The following is an 18,198-nucleotide window of genomic DNA, read 5'->3' on the forward strand; positions in this document are numbered from 1 at the left end:
CAGGGACTGGATAGGCTATTGACCTACCTCCTGCCCTTACCCACAGAGAGCAGTCTTCCTCTAGAAGCAGCAGAAGCTGTGCCCAGCTTCTGGTCTAGAGGTAGGGGACGGGCATGAGTGAAAAAGGGCTTCAAACCCAGTCACAGCTTCAAACACTGTGCTAGTGGAAAGCAGGGTGGGGTGGGAAGGTGACAAGAGAGAGCAGCCCTAGAACCAGAGAACAGGTCCCTAGAGAACCTGCCAATTCAGGTGGCCACTGTAGTGGAGTCAAACAGGCTCAGGTTTAATTCTGCCTGTGCCACCTACTAGCTGCTGGTACCTAGGTAGGTCGCTCAATGTCTCTGAGCCTTTCCTGTGAAACTTAAAAAAAATTTTTTTCACATTTATTTTTGAGAGACAGAGAGACAGAGCATGGGGGGGGTGGGGGGGACAGAGATACAGAATCCAAAGCAGCCTTGAGGCTCTGAGCTGTTTGTTAGCACAGAGCCCTACATGGGGCTCGAACTCACAAACCACGAGACCATGACCTGAGATGAAGTCAGACGCTCAACTGACTGAGCCACCCAGGCACCCCAGTGTTTTTTTTTTTAAGTCTCTACACCCAATGTGGGACTCAAACTCATAACCCTAAGATCAAGAGTTGCACACTCTACTGACTGAGCCAGCCAGGTGCGCCAGAGACAGTGCTTTGAGGGTTGTCTTTCTGTCTCCTTGCTTGTAATAAGTAATAAAAAATTCTTTACTTTCAACACTTCTGTGGGCTGTGTTCAATTTGATGCACCCCAAAGAGAAAACTGTTGAATTTGGTTACAAAAAACACTTCCATTAGTCTACAGTTGGGCAAAAATCATCTAACAAAAGCCTATTTTATAATAAAATGTTGAATATCTCATGTAACTTATTGAATACTGAAAGTGAAAAACAAGATGGTCATACAGGTCGACAGTTACAGTCAGTTGGGCTTCCAACTTCGGCTTAGGTCATGAGCAGGGGAGGGGCAGAGAGAGGGAGACACACAATCCGAAGCAGGCTCCAGGCTCTGAGCTGTCAGCACAGAGCCCAACGAGGGGCTTGAACACATGAACCATGATTTCATGACCTGAGCTGAAGTCGGATGCCCAACCGGCTGAGCCACCCAGGTGTCCTGAACGTCCAGCTCTTAGTTTCATCTCAGGTCATGATCTCACGGCTTCATGAGACAGTGCAGAGCCTGCTTGGGATTCTCTCTCTCTCTCTGCCCCTCCCCTACTCGCTGTCTCTGTCTCTCTCAAAATAAATAAATAAACTTAAAAAATAATAATAATGGGATTGTATAGTACTATCAGAAATATTTGTTATTTGTCCTGGCTGAAACATGACAAGATTTTTGAAAGGATTCAAAAACTATTGGTGAGGTTTTGGGGTGATGGTGGGGTTTGGAACTGATGGCCAAGAAAGAATTCTTGAAGACATCTATGGCACAAAAAGGTGATTTTATTAAAGCACTGGGTCAGGACCTGAGGGCAGAAAGAGCTGCACTGGCGTTGTGAAGAGTGGCTTCATTACATACTATGGAATCAGGGGAGGTGAAGACACAAGGGAGGCCTCCAGAGAGACTTTGATATGCTAAAGAGGACTCCTAAGATACCTGGGCCTTGCTATTGTCAAGCTAACAGTATTTTCCTCTAGTAAGGCGTTAACATTATGACAGTAGGGAGTCCCTGGAGAAGTATTATACTCTGTATTTGCCTCAAGTATTTGTCAATGGGTTGCAGGTTATAAGAAAATTTAATTTTACCTGCCATTTCCTTCTTGCCTTTGTTCCCCATATCACTATGGAGGGGAGGGTGATATTAGGGGCTCCAGGAAACTGAGTCTATAGGTTTCTGGAGATGAGGCTAATGATAAGATCGCCATTTTCTTATAATTTACTAAGATATTTGTAAACTGATGGAAATTCATGTCTTGCATGACTATGATCTCTATCAGTTAACCATTTGTTTTTCCCCTTTCCTTTGTTCTTGGGCAGCCAGGAGTGCCTGAGGAAGGTCACACATATCCCTCAGTGGGGGGGCCCTGGACAGGGTGTGCCAGCTTGTGCTTTGCCCTCAGCTTGCCTTATGGCCCCTCATCATCACAACCTCAAGATCATGACCTGAGCCAAAATCAAGAGTCAGATGCTTGGGGCACCTGTGTGGCTCAGTCGGTCGAGTGTCTGACTTCGGATCAGGTCATGATCAGTTTTGTGAGTTTGAGCCCTATGTTCGGCTCTGTGATGACAGCTCAGAGCCTGGAGCCTGCTTCAGATTCTGTGTCCCCTTCTCTCTCTGTTCCTCCCCCCGCTCACACTCTGTCTCTCTCTTCTCTCTCAAAAATAAAGATTTTTAAAAATTAAAAAAAAAGAGTCAGATGTATAACCAACTGAGTCATCCAGGTGCCCCATGATAGGAAATGTTTAAGGCCTCTCCCCTAAACCAAATGTACCCAGAGGGAAGAAAACCCTTCCAACAGTTAGTATCATTAAAGTGGCAACCCTATTCTTTAAGGAATTAAAAATAGCTGTCCTTGCTTTTCAAATCTATTTACAGGCTAGAAGATTGGATGGCTCCAGCTATTTCCAGAATAGTTATTCAAAGTCCATCTATCCTTTTTATCAATCCCCAAGTCTTTCCTATTTGTCTCAAAAGGTATGTAGGAACTTGCATTTTTTCTCTTGTACCTTTGAGATGTAAATATTCTAACAGTGTTCAGACCCTCTCTCTAATATGCAAACTTCAGGGAATTCTTTTTTTTTTTTTTAATGTTTATTTATTTTTGAGACAGAGAGAGACAGAGCATGAGTGGAGGAGGGGTACAGAGAGAGAGGGAGACACAGAATCCGAAGCAGGCTCCAGGCTCTCAGCTGTCAGCATACAGCCCAATGCTGGACTCGACCTCAACGAGCTGTGAGATCATGACCTGAGCCAAAGTCGGATGCTCAACTGACTGAGCCACCCAGGTGCCCCAAACTTCAGGGAATTCTTATCAAAAGATAAAACAAAAGGAGAAAAGGTCATTTGGAACTTGATTGGACAAATATAAATCTTCAATATCTTCTCCACAAATATTAATGGAAAAAGCCCTAGTCACCTGAGTAGGTAAACTTAACTTGTTACATTTACCAGAAGAACAACTTCGATCCAACTTTTATAAATTGTGAGTTTTGTATTATTATACCTAATACATGCCAGTATTTTTTTTTTTTTACTCTGCTCACCTCAGCATTTTTTTAAAAGTAAACTCTACCCCAAACGTGGCACCTGAACTCATGACCCCAAGATCAAGAGACATACTCTATCAACTGAGCCAGCCGGGTGCCCCAATGGCAGTAATTTGTTTTTAATTTGTTTTTAATGTTTATTTATTTTTGAGAAAAGGAGAGACAGAGCATGAGCAGAGGAGGGGTGGAGAGACAGAATCCAAAGTGGGCTCCAGGCTCTGAGTTGTCGGCACAGGGCCGAACAAGGAGCTCAAACCCACAAGCCGTGAGATCATGACCTGAGTATCAAGTCAGATACTTAACCCACTAAGCCACTCCGGCGCCCCAGTAATTTTTTTTTTAATGCTTACTTATTTTTGAGAGAGAAAGAGACACTGTGAGCAGGGAAGGGACAGAAAGAGAGGGAGACACAGAATCTGAAGCAGGCTCCAGGCTCCAAGTTGTCAGCAGAGCCTACGCAGGGGTGGAACTTGTGAACCTCCGAGATCATTACCTGGGAGAAAGTCAGCAGCTTAACCCACCCTGCCACCCAGGTGCCCTACCAATGGCAGTAATTTTTAAATGGAAGTTATAAGGTCTCTGTTTATATCTTTCTGTATATTTGTGTGTCTACCTGTGTGTGTATTGTAGATGTGTGGTATTTCCCATCTCCAGATGGTATTACCAAAATTAATTTGTAAAAGACCTCTATTTAATTGGCTTAAAGAAAATTAAGTTCTGGGGCATCTGGGGTGAGAAGTGATGAAGTTCTGAGGTGATAGTGGGGCTTGTGGGGTCCGGAGTCAATGGCCAAGAATTCTTGAAGATGTCTTTGGTGCCAAAGGTGATTTTATTTAAAAAACGGGGACAGGACCCGTGGGCAGGACCCTGTGGAGGGATTGGTTATATACTTGGGAATTGGGGGAGGGAGAGTTAAGAGGAAGTTTCCAATGGGATTTTCATATGCTAAAGAAGACTCCCAGGATGCTATTATCTAGCTATTGTCAAGCTAATGTTGTTTTTCCCTCTAGCAAAGCATTAGCATGAAGATAGCAGGGAGTTCCTGGAGAAATGTTTTACTCTGTCTCCCTCAAGTATTTGTCAATGGGCTGCAGATCATAAGGAAATTTAATTTTATCTGCCATTTCCTTTTGCCTTTGTTTCCCACATCAGGAAGTGAGATGATTCATTTTCAGAAATACCAAATAAAAGCTGTGTTGTCCAGTTAACAATAGGTTTACAATCTATTGGAAATATGTATAAACAACCACCCCCCCCCCCCACACACACACACCACAGTGGAGTCCCAAACCCTTAGACACTTCAGTTCCTGGTTCTTCTTCCCCTCTCCATTTCCCCGGCTTATTTTTGCAGGCTTTGCAATGACCATGTGCCAAAGAACTGAAGTATCTGCCTCGTCTCAAGGAATATACATGTATTCCAGTCAGACTATTTTTTGCCTTACCTGGGCATAGGTGACTTCTGGGTAAGGCTGTAACCATAGTACTCAGCCAAGGAGGAATCAAGGGAGGGGCTTACCTCTGTAAAGCTCAGCCAATGAGGAACCAGGGGAGGGATTTGCACACTAGGAGATAAATTACCTGCTGTAACTGCCCCAAGTGTGCCTGTCCATCAGACACCCACTCTTACAAGAACTCTGATTAAAGCCTCACTTCACTGTGCTCCCAGTCTCCGTGTCCCTCCTTTGATTGGGTCAGTGGGCTTATTTCTCACACCTGGCTGGCTCAGTTGAAAAAGCATGCAGTAAAAAAAAAAAAAAAAAATGCAGTTCTTGGGGCGCCTGGGTGGCTCAGTCGGTTGGGAGACCGACTTCGGCTCAGGTCATGATCTCACAGTCCGTGAGTTCGAGCCCCGCATCGGGCTCTGTACTGACAGCTCGGAGCCTGGAGCCTGTTTCAAGATTACTTAAACTCAAAAAGGAAAAAGAAAAAAAAAAAAAAGAAAGAAAGAAAATTAGGTTCTTATATAAATTGAGTTCTCATTAATATAGTAGACAGTAACCCAAATGAATTTCAGGTTCACCTGAACTAGGGAAATATTTGGTATTAAAGCTAGTTTAAGTTTGTTGGTTTGATTAAAATACGCATGTCTTTAGTGTTATCAGCATTAAATATAATGCTTTTATTCTACCTAGTTTTACTAAAGGTTGGATGAGTTCATGTTAATCTCTTACAAAATTTGTCATCAAGAATAATAGGCTTGGGTTGATGGCCAATTTTCTCTAATATCTCATGTTTTGTGGGTAGTACAAACAAAATTGTTAAGAACAAGTAAACCAAATAGATATAAATAGGGAGCACCTGAGTGGCTCAGCCAGTCAAGCAGCTGACTCGGTTTCAGCTCAGGTTATGATCTCATGGTTCATGAGTTCCATCCCAAATAACACATCTTTTTCATAACTTTACATCTCAGAAACCAGGATGCATTTATTACATTCCAGAAGGCACTGCTACTATTTAGATATGTTAAAAAACAAAATTCAACTGAGTAAATGGGAGAATCTAATTGACTTTATTCAGGGATTCATGAACCAGGCAGCATCCTATCGGCCAAGTAGTAAGGAGCCCCAAAGAGCTATACACAATGGGAGAGTTTTATAGGCAGAAATGGGGCAAGACAAGGAAGTTACTAAGAAAAGGATAGTTTCAGGTAAGGTCACCTTCCTTTGGGCGGTAGGGGAGGGGTCTATCATGCAGATTACCTCACTGGTACTGATCAGGAAATACCAGATTGACAGTTTAAAGGTCATTTCCTGTAGTTAGGTTTCAATTTGAGCTTACTGTTTCTTTCTTTTTTTATTTTTAACCATTCCCTCCTTTTGATCAGACTCTCTGCCTGAGAGTTGTGATCAAAATTGAAGCCATCTGTGTCACTCTCAGCTACCACTATGTGGTTCTCACAACTTTTACTGATCCTTGATATGATAGTTACAGGTCCTGATGTTTTTTGCTTTATCCCTATGGTAGTAACACATCACAACTTCCCATTTGAAATTTTTTACTTTCATATTTTTTAAGGTTTTATTTTTTATTTTAATTTTTAAATTTTTACTTGTTTGTTTTGTAAGGGTTAAATTGTAGTGTAGGGCTAAACTGTAGCCTTAAGAAATAACAGCTTTGTTTTAACACTGTAGATTAAGAGATAACAGTCTTGTCCTATCAATCAAGGGAACAAAAGTTTAAGGAAAATCAACTGGTTTAGTGTTTGATTGGATTGGGGCAAGGGCATGTCTGAACTGTTTCCACCCCCATCTGGGAACTATTTCTTTGTTCTGTCCCCAGGTGATGATAAGACGATGTGGTCGGCTATAAAAACTCTCTACCCCGGCTGTTCAAGACCACACTCTGGTCAAGAGTGTCGGTCCCGATCGGTTGGCCTTGCCTCTCATTGCAATAAATTTTGTTGTGACTGTCACTGGTTCCTGTAGCATTCTGTTTCAGGAGTTGTGTGGATGCAACAGTTTTGTTATTTTAAAACGAGCAGGGGAGATGGGCAGAGGAAGAGAATCTTAAGCAGGCTCTGTGCTCAGCACATAGCTAGACGCAGGGCTTGATCACATGACCATGGGATCATGACCTGAGCCCAATTCAAGAGTCAGAGGCCCAATGAACTGAGCCATGCAGACACCTCTCAAAATTTTTATTTTAAGTAGGCTCCATATGCAATGTGGGTCTTGAACTCACAACCCCAAGATCAAGGTCACATGTTCTACCAACTAGCCAGCTCCGCATCCCTTTAAGATTTTATCCTAAGGTAATCTCTACACCCAACATGGGGTTCAAACTCACACCCCCAAGATCTAGAGTTGCATGCTCTATCAACTGAGCCAGCCAGGCACCCCTGAAATTTTTGAACTGACCATTTTCTTCATTTCTAGGCATACCAGCCTTAGATTGTTGGCTAAAGGCTGCAAACATGCATGCCTTTAAAGACTGAGAGCATAAGATGCCAGGGAGATTACTATGATTGCTATAAACAAGATACTTCCCAATCTCTGGAGTATACTTTGGGGCAAGAGTTCCCAAGACAAAAACCAATCACAATCAAATAAGTCAGAGAGGGGCGCCTGGGTGGCTCGGTTGGTTAAACGTCCGACTTCCGCCCAGGTCATGATCTCACGGTCCGTGAGTTCGAGCCCCGCATCAGGCTCTGTGCTGACAGCTTAGAGCCTGGACCCTGTTTCAGATTCTGTGTCTCCCTCTTTCTCTGACCCTCCCCCATTCATGCTCTGTCTCTTTCTGTCTCAAAAATAAATAAACTTTAAAAAAATTTTTTTAAATAAGTCAGAGAAAGACCTTCAAAGGAGTCACTTTTGTTTATTTGTTTGTTTTTGAGAGAGAGCATGAGGGAGGGAGGCAGAGAGAGAGAGAGAATCCCAAGCAGGGTCCATGCTGTCAGTACAGAGCCTGATGAGGGGCTCGATCTCATAAACCATGATATCAAGACATGAGCCAAAATCCAGAGTCACATGTTTAACCAACTGAGCCACTCAGATGCCCCTGAAGGAGTCACCTTTTATTATTTTTTTAATGTTTAATTTTGAGAGAGAAAGAGAGTGTGTGTGTGTGAGTGGGAAAGAGGCAGACACAGAATCTGAAACAAGCTCCAGGTTCTGAGCTGTCAGCAGAGTCCGAAACAGGGCTGGAACTCACGGACCTCGAGATCTTGACCTAAGCCAAAGTCTGACGCTTAATTGACTGAGCTACTCAGGCGCCCCAGGGAGTCACCTTTTTAAGTGAAGTAGGTTGCTCAGTGATCTCTTTTGTAACTGAATTTCAACTTCCCCAGAAATGTTAATCCAGGCACAGCAGGTGGTGTTGGCCTCAGCAAAGATACCTCCATGCTTAGCTAAAAGACAATCAGTTTTATTATCAAGAACAAGTTTGACTAGAGATTCCGGATATTTGTTGGGCAGCTATTGGTTTTGCAATGGATTCTGCAGTATTTTTTGAGAGCTAAAGAGAGATTCTTTGTCATAGCCTCATTGGCGCTCATTACTCCTGACCAGGCAAGTAGGGACCTGCCAAAGGAAGTGAATCCTGAATCATGAAAGCCTCCAGATAGGTCCTTTCTAACTTGACAATGTAAATTCAGAGGAGTTGACCAAACAGGTGTCTTAGCTTGTTTGTAAAAAGTTAGGGACACAGATAGACAACCTAAGAGGCATTGCCCAGCTATATGCCAAGCATCTAGGCATTCATACACCCAAGGAGAATGATAACCACTGCAGGAAAACAAAACAAAACAAAACAAAACAAAACAAAACAAAACAAAACAAAACAAAACAAAAAACCTTATTGGGCACAAACCATTTCCATGAAGGTGGTACTGTTAATGGATTCATTCACAGAGATTGTTTCATTTGCTAATCCAAGCAAGGGGTCAGTTAGGTTTTCTCCTAGCCTGAAATGAAAAGTTGTTCTAAATTCCAGAGGTTATTCGTCTTAGCAGTGGCCTGGGAGATAATGGATGATGGTGTTATCTTCCCAGGCCAGTGCCAGAGTAAAGCAAAGAGAGGGAAGAAGAGATTCATGTTTAGTTAAAGTATGAAGTGTTGATCTAGCATCTTGGAAGAAAGTAGTCTACCTTGATGTCAGCTACTTCTCTTCCTAATTTGATTTGGAGATCTCCAACTTTTGTACAGGACCAGATCTCAGATGTAACCTTCTTCAGCTGTGAGACGGAGATTCAAGTTTTAAGTCCCTGATATTTGGCTGCCATCTGGGTTGTGACAAAGACCTGCTATATACTCCCATCCAAGGAGACTCAAAACAGTCTTTGTTCTTAGCGATTCCAAATCAGAAGGGTAGGAGGAAATTGGAAATGTAAATTTGGTGAGTCATACCCAGATATTTGAGGAAACTAGAGGAATTCAGGATCAAGTCTAATTTACAGATAGATAAAACCTCAAAAACAATTAACAGGATTTAAACCAATATAGACAGGGGTACTTGGGGTCTAAAGTTCAAGCCCCTCTTGGGTATAGAGATTACTTAAAATAAAATATATTAAAGGGCACCTGGGAAACTCAGTTGGTAAAGCCTCCGACTCTTGATTTCAGCTCAGGTCATGATCTCACAGTTTGTTAGTTCCAAGCCCCTAATCAGGCTCCACACTGACAGTGCAGAGGCTGCTTGGGATTCTCTCCTTCTCCCTCTCTTTGCCCGTCCCCCACTGATCCTGCTCATGTGCTCTCACTCTGTCAAAATAAATAAAAAAACAAACAAAAAAACCCCCAAAGAACCACTTTTTGTTTTCTGTGAATTGTCTGCACCTGGCCTTTGCCCTTTTTTTAAAAAACTATATAGTTTGTCTGTTGTAATTATTTGCAGGAGCTCTTTATATTTTAGAAAAAAAGTACTTTTTCTGTGGTCTGGGTTGCATATATTTATTTTATTTTATTTTTAATTACATTAATTTTAATTTAATTTAATTTAATTATTCATTGTTTAACTACATCCAAGTTAGTAGCATATACTGCAAAATGATTTCACGAGTAGATTCCTTAATGCCCCTTACACATTTAGCCCATCCCCCCCCCACAACACATCCAGTAACCCTCTGTTTGTTCTCCATATTTATGAGTCTCTTATGCTTTGTCCCCCACCCTGTTTTTATATTATTTTTGCTTCCCTTCCCTTATGCTCATGTGGTTTGTATCTTAAAGTCCTCATATGAGTGAAGTCATACGATATTTGTCTTTCCTTGACAGACTAATTTTCCTTAGCACAATACCCTCTAGTTCTATCCACATACTTGCAAATGACAAGATTTCATTCTTTTTAATTGCCGAGTAATACTCTATTGTGTATATATATATATCATATATATATATATCATATATATATGTGTGTGTGTATATATATATCATATATATATACATATGAGATATATATATATATATATATATATATATATATATATATATGATATATATATATACACCACATCTTCTTTATCCATCATCCATTGATGGACATTTGGGCTCTTTCCATACTGTGGCTGTTGTCGATCGCGTTGCTATAAACATTGGGGTGCATGTGCCCCTTCGAAACAACACACCTGCATCCCTTGGGTAAATACCTAGTAGTGCAATTGTCGGGTCATAGGGTATTTCTATCGTTAATATTTTGAGGAAACTCCATTCTGTTTTCCAGAGTGGCTGCACCAGTTTGCATTCCCAGTAGCCGTGCAAAAGAGATACTCTTTCTCCACATCCTCGCCGACATCTATCGTCGTCCGAGTTATTAACGTTAGCCATTCTGACAGGTGTGAGGTGGTAACTCGTGGTGGTTTTGATTTGTATTTCCCTGACGATGAATGTTGTTGAGCATGTTTTCACGTGTCGATTGGCCATCTGGATGTCTTCTTTGGAGAAGTGTCTATTCACGTCTTTTGCCCGTATCTTCCCTGGATTATTTGGTTTTGGGTGTGGAGTTTGATAAGTTCTTTATAGATTTTGGATACTAACCCTTTATCTGATATGTCATTTGGACATATCTTCTCCCATCCAATCAGTTGCTTTTAGTTTTGCTGATTGTTTCCTTTGCAGTACAGAAGGTCCCAGTAGTTCATTTTGCTTTTGTTTCCCTTGCCTCCGGAGACCTGTTGAGTAAGAAGTGCTACGGCCGAAGTCAAAGAGGTTTTTGCCTTTTTCTCCTCTAAGATTTTGATGGTTTTCTATCTGACATTAAGGTGTTTCATCCATTTCGAGTTTATTTTTGTGTGTGGTATAAGAAAGTGGTCCAAGTCCACTTTTTCTGCATGTTGCTGTCCAGCTTTCCCAGCACTATCTGCTGAAGAGACTGTCTTTATTCCATTGGATACTCTTTCCTGCTTTGTCAAAGATTAGCTGGCCATATGTTTGTGGATCCATTTCTGGGTTCTCTATTCCGTTCCATTGATCTCAGTGTCTGTTTTTGCAAGAGTACCATACTGTCCAGATGATTACAGCTTTGCAATACATCTTGAAGTCTGGGAGTGTGATGCCTCAGCTTCAATTTTCTTTTTCAAGATTGCTTTGGCTATTTGGGGTCTCTTCTGGTTCCATACAAACCTTGGGATTGCTTCTTCTAGCTCTATTGAAGAATGCTGGTGTTATTTTGATAGGGATTGCACCAATATTCGTTGTTAACTGATTTGTCGTTAATCTCCTGTAACGTGATGTGACACACCTGGGCAGGTGCTGGGAGCAGAGACCGGACAGACCCCGTTCCTGCCCTGGGGGTGCATCCAGCTGCAGACGGGGACTGAGACACCTGCGCGGCCGGCCAGAACACCAGGCAGAACAGGAAAGCCAAAGAGAGATGAACAATTGCTTGGGGCGTTCAGATGATAGCAACCCCCCTCTCAGCAAAACCCAATGAGCGAGTATAAGATGGTCTGTCTGATACAGGGGCCCCCGGATGGCTCAGTCGCTTGAGCGTCCAACATGGGCTCAGGTCTTGAACTCGCGGTTCCTGGGTTCAAGCCCCGCCTCAGGCTCTGTGCTGACTCACAGTCAGGAGCCTGCTTCAGATTCTGTGTCTCTGTCTCCCCGTCTCCCTCTGCCCGTCCCCTGTTCATTCTCTGTCTCTCAAAAATAAATAAACGTTAAAAAAAAAATTAAAAAAAAAAAAAAAAAGGATGGTCTGATACACTCATATCTGAACAGAGATCTGGGATTAGGAGGCGCAAAGAGTCCTATGTCGTCAGGTCAGGTGCAAGCGAAGCCCATTATGTATCGTTTCATGTGCACTTCATTCATTCATTCACCAAATTTCTTTTTTTCTTAGTTTTTATTTAAGTTTATTTATTTATTTTGAGGGAGAGAGAGAGAGAGAGAGAGAGAGAGAGAGAGAGAGAGAGGGAGAGAATCCCAAGCAGGCTCTGTGCGGTCAGAGAAGAACCCGATGCGGGGCTCCATCTCACAAATCGTGAGGTCAAGACCTGAGCCAAAGTCAAGAGTCGGACCCTTAACCCACCGAGCCACCCAGGCGCCCGAAATTTCTTTTTTTCAACAAAGATTTCTCTGGTGCCACATGTGTGCTGAGCACTGTCCAGCAGCTAGGGGCTAAAAAAGCTATTGATAGGATTCATTCACAGAAAGAAGCAGGAATAGACGCAAGGGCTGGAGCTGGGAGGGATGGGGGGGGGGGGGAGGGGGAATCCCTCCAGCGGCCCAGCCCCGCCTCCCGAGATGTGGCAGGCCCCCCTCCCTGCTCTACACTTTCTACCACCTGCCTTCCGCCTTGCAGGCAGGCTACCACCGGCTCCGGGAAGCCCCTCCCGCAGACCTGCCGCTCCCCTGACTCAGAATGAGCTGCTCGACCGACAGATACCAAGGTCGTCTTTGCGCCGGCGTGCGACCAACTTAACACGGTAAGGTCTCGGCGTTTCTAGGGAAAGGGTCTTGCGACTTTGCCTTTCCTCAAGAAGACCCTCCGCCAAGAGGTCCCTTCCACAGGCCCCTCTTGACGGCACCCCCAATCGTCTTTGGTCCTGTCTTTAGTCTCCGTTATGCACAAAAGCGGAGACCGACCGCCCGGCGCGGCTTCGACTCTCGGCGCGCGGAAGCGATCGCGGGGTCCGGTGGGCCCGCTTTAGCCACGCCTCCGCGGGCGGGAAAAGGCGGGGAATTCAAATTAGGAACGGCGTTGGGTGAGAGCGACGAAGCGTCGACAGAAACACAGTTTCTCTTTTAAAAGGTAGAGATTTAAAAATCTGCACAAGAGCCTGCTGCCTAGTGTGGCTCCCATACCAAAGTCCGAGAAGCGAGGGAAGTGAGACCTCGAAGGAGGGTGACCTGGCTCACCGTGAGTGTAATGTGGATGAGGGCAGGGCGGTGGCGGGGAGGCGGGCACGGGCGGTATCGCTTCTCGGCCTTTTGGCTAAGATCAAGTGTAGTATCTGTTCTTATCAGTTTAATATCTGATACGTCCTCTATCCGAGGACAATATATTAAATGGATTTTTGGAGCTGGGAGATGGAATAGGAGCTTGCTCCGTCCACTCCGCGCATCGACCTGGTATTGCAGTACTTCCAGGAACGGTGCACCCCCAGCTTGGGGGACAACTTCTGTGGTATCTAAAGTCAGTTCTTGCATGTTTTACGTATCATTCCTGTAAGTGCTTGCTTATGTTGTGTTTTTTTCTCGGGAAACTTGGAACTTTTTCTCTACAGGCAGGTGTGATGTACGCTTTGCGGGAACTTACCTGCTCCCCTTGGCAAGTAGCTTGGGAGAAGACGCGCATGTGCTTCTGGTTGTTGGTTCTGGTTCTTGGTACCACGCAGTACGGGGGGAGGGGTGCTCACTCCCGTGACAAGTCTTACAGGTGGACCTATCTCTGCTACTCTTTGTCTTTCGTGCTTCTGTGTGGGGCGTGTGGAAATTTAACAGCTGACGTCTTTAAACGCTAGTTCTCTCTTCGATGGAAGGCTGCTGCGAGATCCATCGCGGGAAGCCCATACCCCCACGTGGTGTATCTCCTGAACCGCGCTTCTTTTTACCTTCTGCCCCGGTAAGACGTGTTCGTAACCTCATCAACGTTCGTGGTTCGTGGTACGAGTCGGACGTCGCCACGTAGTTAAAAGTCGAGGCTTCACGGCCCCGGAAGGTCTGTGACATATCTTTCTTTTACAACCCCTTAAAAGTGTCCATTGTTGACGCACGCCTTCCAAGAGTGGACCGGGCCAAATGTGGGTGCGGGCTGTAGTCTGCCAACCCCTGGTATAAAACACCTTTCTGTCTTGTCATGGAGATGCCTCCCTTCAGGCTTCTTGACAGTCCGCTGCCACAACTAGAGAAAGGCCTTACATTTACAAGTGGCTGTGGCTCGTGACCAAAGTGGAAACGGAGAGTTCCTGCTCACTTGTGTCTCCCGGGTTTTCCATCCATGTTAATTAAGTACATTTGTTGAGCACGCACACTGTACACTCTTCATTAAATACCTTTGTGTTGGCGGACGTTTCCAGGGTTTCTTCCTTAAACGCGTGGTTCCTGCAGTTTCCCTCCACCTGTCATCACCAGGACTTTCGTATACTCATATGTTTTAGGGCAGATCAGGATTAAAATCTCTGCCAGCGCTCAAGAGGACTCATGATTATAACAACTGAATGAATCTAGGGGCGCCTGGGTGACTCAGTCAGTTAAGCATCCAACTCCTGGTCTCGGCTAGGTCATGAACCCTCAGTTGGTGAGTTTGAGCCCCACCTCGGGCTCTGGGCTGACAGCGCGGAGCCTGCCTGGGTTTCTCATTCTCCTCTTTCTCTGCCCCCTCCCCGACTCACGTTCTCTCTCTCTCTCTCTCTCTCTCTCTCAAAATAAACAAATAAGTAAATATTTTAAAAATTAGAAAAGAAAAGAAAGAAGAATGCTGAAAACTTTCCGAATTCTGGAGGGATCATGTAGGGAGAAAAAGTAAATGTTTCATATTTGTTTACAAAGGTATAATTTGCCAATTGTCGATAGCTTAAGAGAAAAGATAAAAAAGGTTTCAAAAAAAATCTGGAAACACAAAACATTAAAGAACAAGCAATGAAGTCATAAAAATGATCCTCCTCCTCAACTCATTCAGTCTCATGTAATTAATATTTATTCTACTTGAGTCCAGTTTTTCCATTAGTTGTGGAAATTTTTACCCAGTTCTGTTTTGTGATCTTAGACTTATCAAAAACTTGGACTTGCCAGGGCGCCTGGGTGGTTCAGTTGTTTAAGTGCCGGGCTCTTGAGTGCAGCTCGGGTCAGCATCTCATGGTTTGTGGGATCGAGCCCTGGGTGGGGCTCTGTGCTGACAGCACAGAGCCTGCTTGGGATTCTCCCTCCCCCCCGCTCCCCCCCCCCCCGGCCCTCCCACACTTTCTCTCTCTCTCTCTCTCCCTCTCTCCCTCTCTCCCTCTCTCTCCCTCCCTCCCTCTCAAAATAAATAAACTTAAGGGAGAGAAAGAAAGAAAGAAAAAGAAATTGAACTTGTCAAAGTACAAGGGATGGATGAAATCGGTCCCCATCATGGAGTGTTACCATCTGAGGGGGTCTCAACAGGAAGCCTGGGCTTACACACCCTCTTGTGTCTGACACCTGGATGGCCTTGAACCTTCCGGTCTCAGGACCTTGGTTTTCTTGTCACCTAAGTTAAGCACAGGATGGATGACTCCCAAGGTGCTGGGAGGTCCTGACGCACAGGGGGCGGCGGGGGGGGGGGGGGGGGTCCATCCCTTAGCTGCTCCCTGCTTCCCCCTGCTGCCCCCAAAGAGAAAAAGAAAATCGGTTCATGGGCTGAGATGATGACTCAGCCCTAGAGGTGGTTGGCGCAGTGCAGGTAAAGGAGCCGGCTGCCTGCCTGGCAACCCACTTTGGATCTTAAACACCTGGCCAGGCACCCAATGTTCTGCCCTCAGCAGCCAGGTGTCCAGCTCCTTGAATCAGCCCCCCACACATCTGAGTCTGTCTCCCAAGTCCGGTTAGCTTGAAATCTCTTTCTGAAAGTGTGCTTTTCTCATCCGTTAAGTGGGGATCGTGAACGCTGATTGATCCACTTTCCTCAGAACGTGGATGGGAACGAGAGGACCCGTCAGTCGCAAAGACGCAAAACCAACCAGCCAAAAGTAAGGGTTCCCTTAATTCTGTGGGAGGAAGCAGAGCAAGAAAGCTGAGGATGTTGGGAGGTGGGGCCTCGGCAGCCTGGATCTCTTTGGATGTAAAATACGATAAGTAACACCTTCTCTTTGGGATTGTTGGAAGACCAAAAGAACAATGTGGGGATTTGCCGGCCCGGCCCACGGTGGGTGCCCAAGGATGGCAGGCAAGTTTTGAAGCCCGGTTCTTGGGGGAGTCTAACTCGTTTTATGGATCCAGTCTAGCTGGGCATGAAACTTGCTGTCCAGCACACAAACCCTGATATTCTAGCCCCGGGATCCCGAACGCAGTCGGGGCGGGAGGTTGGGGGGCGGGGAGGGATGGGGGGGCAGGTACTCTGCTGGCCCTTGCAACTGCCTTGATCACGTGTAACTATCCAGGGTTTTCAGGCTGGCTTGGGGTAACACCGCCCGGCCCCATCAAAGAAATGCAGCGTGAACAGTCCCACACCTCTCGGCTCCTGTCTCTCAAGGAACATGCAAGTGAATCTAATTAATGATCTTCAGTATCTTCTGTGCTTTTTTATTATCCCATCCACAGTTCCTGGAGCCTTCCGGTCACTTACAATTCAAACAAAAGAAACACCAAAAAGTTAGCTCGTGTGTCATGGGCTCCTTTTCTCTGTCTCGGCACCAGAAGGTTCTAGAAACCGTTTGCAGACTCTCCTCAGGGACTCAGAAGGTCAGGGTGAGAGAAGGGTGGAGAGAAATTGGTTTGCATATATCGGTAGTGAGAGTGGAGATCCTGAGGAATATATCTGCTGCTTCTGCCGGTCTCTCTCCCTCAGTCATCAAGTGCCGTAGCCGAGCACTTCTCAAACGGTCCCGTGCGCGCGCACACACACACACACACACACACACACACACACACACACACCACACGCGCACGCGCGCGCGCCAGGAGAGTCTTGTTAAGAAGCCCGTGGTCCTGCGTTTCCAGCATGCTCACGGGACCCTAATGCTGCTGATCTGGAGACCTCGCTTTGAGCGGCGAGACTGCGGTAAAATGTCCCACCTCGGGTCTTTTGTATTTATTTTTTTTTTTAAGTTTATTTACTTATTTGTGTGTGTGGGTGTGTGTGTGAGAGAGGGAGAGGGAGAGGGAGAGGGAGAGAGAGAGAGAGAGAGAGAGAGAGAGAGAGAGAGAGAGAGAGAGAGAGAGAGAGAGAGAGAATGGGGGGGGGAGCAGAGAAAGAAGAGAAAGAAGTCCGAGCAGGCTGTGCGCTGTCAGCGCGAAGACCGCCATGGGGTTCAAACCCAAGAACCGTGAGATCACGATCTGAAGCTGAAATCAGGAGTCGGACGCTCACCTGACCGAGCCACCCAGACGCCCCTGGAGTCATTTTAAAAACAGGGTATATGTGACCCTAACGTGGCCAGCCGTTGCTAGAAAAAACAATCTCCCTTGCCCACTGCCAAGTCAGACAGACGGACCGGGTTCTGATGGGAGTCACAGAAGCAAAAGCTTTTGTGTGTAACTGGAGAAAAAGGAGAGGGGAGAAGAATTGAGAGCGGAGGGGAGGGGAGGGGAAGTCAGACAAAACAAAATGGCATGTCTCTCCGACCGGGTCTCTTCAACTAGTTGTGAAAGCTGAGGGGACAAAAAAGAACCCCATGGAGGGGCGCCTGGGTGGCTCAGTCGGTTGAGTGTCCGATTTTGGCTCAGGAGCAAGAGGACAGGGTAGACGTGGAGATGAAGGCAGGGCTGCCGCAGGGCCAGGTAAAAAAACACAGATGCGGTGGGGATTGGACTTGAGGACGCTGTCCTCCTGGGCTGGCAGGGACCCAACAGCCCTGCCAGGCCTGAGGAGGGAACACTCAGGAGCGCCTGGAGTTGGAGTTGGTGTCCTCGGCAGCGGGCGGGGGGGCAGACACCCTCCTGCTGTGCGTGGGCATCCCCAAGGCTCTGTGGGGGTGTGATGGTAGTAGCTGAATGGCCGCAGAAGAGGACTGGAAGAGCTTGGCAGATGCCCCTTGCCGACCCAGGGCCCACAGGTGCCAGTCATGGAGTAGGTGTGATACTGGAGAATCAGTTGAATCAAAATTTTAAGTTTGTTTATTTATGCATATGTTTGTGTTTTGAGTGAGAGAGACAGAGACAGAGACAGAGAGAGAGAGAGAGAGAATCCCAAGTAGTCTCCGCACTGCCCATTGAGGGGCTCGAACTCACAAACTGTGAGATGGTGACCTGAGCCGAAATCAGGAGCCGATGGTTGCTTAACCAGCTGAGCCGTCCAGGCACGCCTGCATCAAAAATGTTAAAAACAGGTTATCAGAAGAATTTTTAATAGAAAAATCCAGGGGTGCCTGGCGGGCCAGTGGGTAGAGCATGTGACTCCTGATCTTGG

The 18,198-nt window shown here is 45.6% G+C and overlaps 1 long non-coding RNA gene and 1 other non-coding gene across 2 annotated transcripts; both read left to right on the forward strand.

Annotated features, from left to right (window-relative positions):
* Positions 1-13,087: 13,087 nt before the first annotated feature.
* LOC122207496 lies at positions 13,088-13,278 on the forward strand. The gene has a single exon (XR_006196907.1). It is a non-coding gene; the product is annotated as a U2 spliceosomal RNA (small nuclear RNA).
* Positions 13,279-13,638: 360 nt separating this feature from the next.
* Positions 13,639-16,121, forward strand: LOC122207201. The gene is made up of 3 exons (XR_006196713.1): positions 13,639-13,737; positions 14,273-14,412; positions 15,724-16,121. It is a non-coding gene; the product is annotated as an uncharacterized LOC122207201 (long non-coding RNA).
* The last annotated feature ends 2,077 nt before the right edge of the window (positions 16,122-18,198 follow it).

This window comes from Panthera leo, chromosome E1 (assembly GCF_018350215.1).
Source record: "Panthera leo isolate Ple1 chromosome E1, P.leo_Ple1_pat1.1, whole genome shotgun sequence".
Classification (NCBI taxonomy): Eukaryota; Metazoa; Chordata; class Mammalia; order Carnivora; family Felidae; genus Panthera; species Panthera leo.